The 6,645-nt window shown below is 43.4% G+C and overlaps 1 protein-coding gene across 1 annotated transcript in view; it reads left to right on the plus strand.

Moving 5' to 3' along the window:
* Positions 1-6,645, plus strand: part of SHISA6 (shisa family member 6) — a 395,911-nt gene that overhangs the window by 138,740 nt on the left and 250,526 nt on the right. The window lies entirely within an intron of this gene.

Consider the following 6,645-nt stretch of genomic DNA (forward strand, 5'->3'; position numbering starts at 1 on the left):
TCAACAATTAATTTCATCTGCCATTTTGTTGTCCAGTCACCAAGTTTTGAGATCCCTTTGTAGCTCTTTGCAGTCTGCCTGGGACTTAACAATCTTGAATAGTTTCATATCATCTGCAAATTTTCCCACCTCACTGTTCACCCTTTTTTCCAGATCATTTATGAATATGTTGAATAGGACTGGGCCCAGTACAGATCCCTGGGGGACACCACTATTTATCTCTCTCCATTCTGAAAAATGACCATTTCTTCCTACCCTTTGTTTCCTATTTTTTAACCAGTTACTGACCCATGAGAGGACCTTGCCTCTTATCCCATGACAGCTTACTTTGCTTAAGATCCATTGGTGAAGCACCTTGTGAAAGGCTTTCTGAAAATCTAAGTACACTATATCCATGGGATCCCCCTTGTCCACATGCTTGTTGACCCCCTCAAAGAATTCTAGTAGATTCATAGATTCATAGATATTAAGGTCAGAAGGGACCATTACGATCATCTAGTTGAATACCATCTGGTCCCGGTGACTTATTACTGTTTAATTTATCAATTTGTTCCAAAACCTCCTCTAAGGACACCTCAATCTGGGACAGTTGCTCAGATTTGTCACCTAGAAAGAATGGCTCAGGTGTGGGAATCTCCCTCACATCCTCAGCCATGAATACGGATGCAAAGAATTCATTTAGTTTTTTCACAATGGCCTTATCATCCCTGAGTGCTCCTTTAGCATCTTGATTGTCCATTGGCCTCACTGGTTGTTTAGCAGGCTTCCTGCTTCTGATGTTCTTAGAAAATGTTTTGCTATTACTTTTTAGCTGTTCTTCAAATTCTTTTTTTGCATTCCTAAATATATTTTTACACTTCATTTGCCAGAGTTTATGCTCCTTTCTATTTTCTTCACTAGGATTTAACTTCCACTTTTTAAAGAATGCCTTTTTACTTCTCACTGCTTCTTTTACTTTGTTGTTTAGCCACAGTGGCACTTTTTTGGTTCTCATACTATGTTGTTGTTTTTTAATTTGGGGAATACATTTAAGTTGAACCTCTATAATGGTGTCTTTAAAAAGTTTCCATACAGCTTGCAGGGATTTCATTTTTGGTGCTGTATCTTTTAATGTCTATTTAATTAACCTCCTCATTTTTATGTAGTTCCCCTTTCTGAAGCAGTCATTTAAGATGTCAAGAAACTTTGTCTCTGCATCCCGTCCTGAGGTGACATGTACCCAGTCAATATGGGGATAGTTGAAATCCCCCATTATTATTGAGTTTTTTATTTTAATAATTTCTCTAATCTCTCTGAGTATTTCACAGTCACTATCACCATTCTGGTCAGGTGGTCGGTAATATATCCCTACTGCTATATTCTTATTATTAGAACATGGAATTACTATCCATAGAGATTCTATGGTACAGTCTGGTTCATTTAAGATTTTTACTTCATTTGATTCTACACTTTCTTTCACATCTAGTGCTACTCCCCCACCAGCACGACCTGTTCTGTCCTTCTGATATATTTTGTACCCTGGTATTACTGTGTCCCATTGATTAGTCTCATTCCACCAAGTTTCTGTGATGCCTATTATATCAATATCCTCATTTAATACGGGGCACTCTAGTTCACCCATATTATGATTTAGACTTCAAGTATTGGTATATAAGCACTTTAAAAACTTGTCACTTTTTAGCTGTCTGCCATTACATGACTTAATTGAATGAGACTTTTTTTCATTTGACTGTTTTTCATCAGGTCTTACCTGTATTTTATCATCTTACATCCTCTCCTCCTTACTAGGACATAGGAAATCTCCATTAATAGATCCTCCCCTAAGGGATGTCTCAGTCCAAACCACATGCTCCTCTGCACCTGTCAGCTTTCCCCCAGGCCTTAGTTTAAAAACTGCTCTATGACCTTTTTAATGTTAAGTGCCAGCAATCTGGTTCCATTTTGGTTTAGGTGGAGCCCATCCTTTCTGTATAGGCTCCCCTTTTCCCAAAAGTTTCCCCAGTTCCTAATAAAACTAAACCCCTCCTCCCTACATCATTGTCTCATCCACACATCAAAACCCTGCAGTTCTGCCTGTCTAAATGGCCCTGCATGTGGAACTGGAAGCATTTCACAGAATGCTACCATGGAGGTCCTGGACTTCAATCTCTTACCTAGCAGTCTAAATTTGGCCTCCAGGACCTCTCTCCTACCTTTTCCTATGTCATTGGTACCTACATGTACCACGACCACCGGCTCCTCCCCATCACAACACATAAGTCTATGTAGATGTCTCAAGACATCCGCAACCTTTGCACCAGGCAGGCAAGTCATCATACGGTTCTCCGGGTCATTGCAAACCCAGCTATCTATGTTTCTAATGATCGAATCACTCATTACTAATATCTGTTTCTTCCTAATAACTGGAGTTCCCTCCCCCCCGGAGAGGTATCCTCAGTGCAAGAGGATACCACAACATCCTCTGGAAGGAAGGTCCCAACTATGGGATTGTTTCCCTCTGCTCCAGTTGGATGTTCTCCTTCCCTGAGACTTTCATCCTCCTCAACAGCACAGAGGCTGTCAGACTGGGGCTGGAACCATTCTACTGTGTCCCAGAAAGTCTCATCTATGTACCTCTCTGTCTCCCTTAGCTCCTCCAATTCAGCCACTCTGGTCTCCAAAGCCCGTACTCAGTCTCTGAGCATCTGGAGCACCTTGCACCGAATGCACCCATATGCCACCTGCCCATAAAGAGCCACCAGAATTTCCTATCACTACAGACAATTGGCGAGAGCAGAGGTGGGAACACTGGTACAAGATAAGAAATCAACACAGTAAATCTGATAACAAATGAAATGGCAAGAATAATTGTCTATACCAAGGAAATGGTCAGTACAATGGGAGGTGATGACAGCATAGACAGACACAATTCAGTACCATTTGTCTGTATGCAGGATGCTTAACAGGCAGCATCAGAGGCAGTTCCCAGAGCAGAACTCTTGGAGGCTTATGGGAAAAGGAGGTCGATTTTCAAGTGAGGATGTGAGTTTATTTCTCAGAATAGCTGCAGAAAGATGGGTCTACATCTGTGAGAATAACCTTCCCCCTCAGTGTAGTGAGTCACCAAGAGGGGACAGTGAGCTGATCACATTGGGGTGAAGGGAATGTGCAGGTGCAAGGGAGTGGGAACAGATGGAGCAAGACCATGGAGAGATCCAAAACCATGGAAGGCAAGGTTGCAGTGGATTCTGGAATAGAAAGGCAAGGAAGAGCAGGAGGATGGATAGAAAGTTGGGAGGGTGACTGAGGATGGGGGCAATGTGTTGCAGCTTATGCCGGCAAACTCTTATTTCCACAGCTATGCTGATGTCATGGATGTTGCTTGCAGGAACAACATGGTAATAGCTTGGTTAGCAGTGAGACAGATATGGCAATTTCCTGGACAAACCTTATAGAATTAAGTTTAAGCATTGTAGGAGTGCATTGCATGGAAAATGCAAATGTTTCAGTATTATGGTGGGATTGTCTGTAACATCTCTGGGGGAAGACATGACTAATATAAACTCTGGGAAGACTTATGAATATCAGAGGAGTGTTTGTAACAATGGACCAGACATAGAATCATAGAATCATAGAATATCAGGGTTGGAAGGGACCTCAGGAGGTCATCTAGTCCAATCCCCTGCTCAAAGCAGGACCAATCCCCAACTAAATCATCCCAGCCAGAGCTTTGTCAAGCCTGACCTTAAAAACTTCTAAGGAAGGAAATTCCACCACCTCCCTAGGTAACGCATTCCAGTGTTTCACCACCCTCCTAGTGAAAAAGTTTTTCCTAATATCCAGCCTAATCCTCCCCCACTGCAACTTGAGACCATTACTCCTTGTTCTGTCATCTGCTACCACTGAGAACAGTCTAGCTCCATCCTCTTTGGAACCCCCTTTCAGGTAGTTGAAAGCAGCTATCAAATCCCCCCTCATTCTTCTCCTCCGCATACTAAGCAATCCCAGTTCCCTCAGCCTCTCCTCATAAGTCATATGTTCCAGTCCCCTAATCATTTTTGTTGCCCTCCGCTGGACTCTTTCCAATTTTTCCACATCTTTCTTGTATTGTGGGGCCCAAAACTGGACACAGTACTCCAGATGAGGCCTCACCAATGTCGAATAGAGGGGAATGATCATGTCCCTTGATCTGCTGGCAATGCCCCTACTTATACAGCCCAAAATGCCATTAGTCTTCTTGGCAACAACGGCACACTGTTGACTCATACCCAGCTTCTCGTCCACTGTAATCCCCAGGTCCTTTGCTGCAGAACTGCTGCTTAGCCAGTCAGTCCCTAGTCTGTAGCGGTGCATGGGATTCTTTCATCCTAAGTGCAGGACTCTGCACTTGTCCTTGTTGAACCTCATCAGATTTAGTGTCTAAACCTGGACAGATTAAAATATCTGGGGTATCTTAGGACTCTGGCAGATATTTATTGTGTAGAGTGAATTGTATTTCTGTTACTGGTTTCAGAGTAGCAGCCATGTTAGTCTGTATTCGCAAAAAGAAAAAGAGTACTTGTGGCACCTTAGAGACTAACAAATTTATTTGAACATAAGCTTTCGTGAGCTACAGCTCACTTCATCGGATGCATTTGGTGCATTTCCACCAAATGCATCCGATGAAGTGAGCTGTAGCTCACGAAAGCTTATGCTCAAATAAATTTGTTAGTCTCTAAGGTGCCACAAGTACTCTTTTTCTTATTTCTATTACATAAACTGTGGATGTTGGGCAAGTGAAAACCAAAAAGTATTCCAAAGGAAGGATTTTTCTATGTTTGGTTTAGGCGGCTGTCAGACCTGGTCAAAATATTTGCAACAAATAATTTCTTCAGTGAATGTAAAGGGGTGAGAGGAATTGTCAGTGAAAAAGAGTGGATTTTCTGAATATTAATTTACCTGCTGCTTTTAACTCCCCGGTCCCTCATTATACGTAGTTAGAGATGATCGAGCTCCTGGGTGTGATGAACACGGAACTCCTGTGATCTGGAGTTTAAACTACTGCTATTTTTTTTTTTTTGGTTCGTTTTCCCCTGAAATGGCACAGGCTTTTAAAAATGAAAGTAACTGGAATTCCTGTGTTTTTGTCGTGTCCAGTAAATGGTGTATTCTGACTCCACAGCTGGGAGCTCACAAGTCCTGATGATCTCTTCTGGATTTGAAACTGTGGTACCAATGGTCATAGTCCAATGAGTTTCAAGTTCTAGGGCCTGACTCTGCTAATGTTTCTCTGGGGAGCAGTCTCACTGGGCCCTTGCTCTGTTATTCTTTCCAAATGTAAATAAACTACTAAGAATCTGATCAAATCCAAACTGCCTCCTATTGGTGCTCACCTGAAATGCCTGCAGCTCTGAGAACAGAAAGGAAACTTCAGTGTGAGTTTGGGTTCAGTAAAATATGAGCAGCAGTGTCTGCAAAGCTTTTCAATTAAGCTAGAGAAAAAGGAATTAATGACCCAGAACCCAGTCGTATTCATAGGTGCCGACTCTGTGGGTGCTCTAGGGCTGGAGCACCCACGGAAGAAAAATAGTGCGTGCTCAGCACCCCCCCAGTTACATCTGTTTGGCAGGGCCACTGATCAGCTGTTTGGTAGCTGGGGGAGGAACTTGAGTGAAGGCAGAAAGCAGTGAGTGGCAGGCAGGAGGGGGCCTCAGGGAGGAGGTGGAGGGGGGCAAGAAGAGGTAGAGCAAGGGTGGGGCCTCGGTAGCAGGGTGGAGTGGGGCGGGAAGAGGTGGAGCAAGAGTGGTGCCTCAGGGGAAGGAGTGGAGTGGGGGTGGGGCCTCAGGGTGGAGCACTCCTGAGGAAAAATAAAAGTCAGCACCTAATGTCATATTCCATTGTCCTGCCTTGGTTATTGCTCAGTACAGTTTCACAATTGTGTTAATCTCTTCTCAGACACTGCTCCATTCTCAAAGGCTGTGACTGTGAATAGGGCATGTATTAACTGTTCCACTGTGGCTGTCAGAGATGCAGGTGCTGCTTGTCAGTTAGCCTCTTCTTGGGCTCCCTTCAGGAGAAACATTTCTGAGCCTTTAGAATATTAATGCAAGTGTCTTTCACTTCTGCCATTACAGTTCCTATAGATTCATAGATTCATAGATATTATGGACAGAAGGGACCATTATGATCATCTAGTCTGACCTCCTGCACAATGCAGGCCACTGAATCTCACCCACCCACTCTTGCAATAAACCTCTCACCTATGTCTGAGCTATTGAAGTCCTCAAATCATGGTTTAAAGACTTCAAGGTGCAGAGAATCCTCCAGCAAATGACCTGTGCCCCATGCTGCAGAGTAAGGCAAAAACCTCTAGGGCCTCTTCCAATCTGCCCTGGAGGAAAATTCCTTCCCCACCCCAAATATGGCGATCAGCTGAACCCTGAGCATGTGGGCAAGATTCACCAGCCAGATACCCAGGAAAGGATTCTCGGTAGTAACTCAGATCCCACCCCATCTAACATCCCATCACAGGCCATTGGGACTATTTACCATGAATAGTTAAAGATCAATTAATTGCCAAAATCATGTTATCCCATTATACCTTCTCCTCCATAAACTTATTGAGTTTAATCTTGAAGCCAAATAGGTCTTTTCCCCTCACTGCTTCCCTTGGAAGGCTGTTCTAGA

The sequence above is a fragment of the Dermochelys coriacea genome, chromosome 14 (genome assembly GCF_009764565.3).
Source record: "Dermochelys coriacea isolate rDerCor1 chromosome 14, rDerCor1.pri.v4, whole genome shotgun sequence".
Classification (NCBI taxonomy): domain Eukaryota; kingdom Metazoa; phylum Chordata; order Testudines; family Dermochelyidae; genus Dermochelys; species Dermochelys coriacea.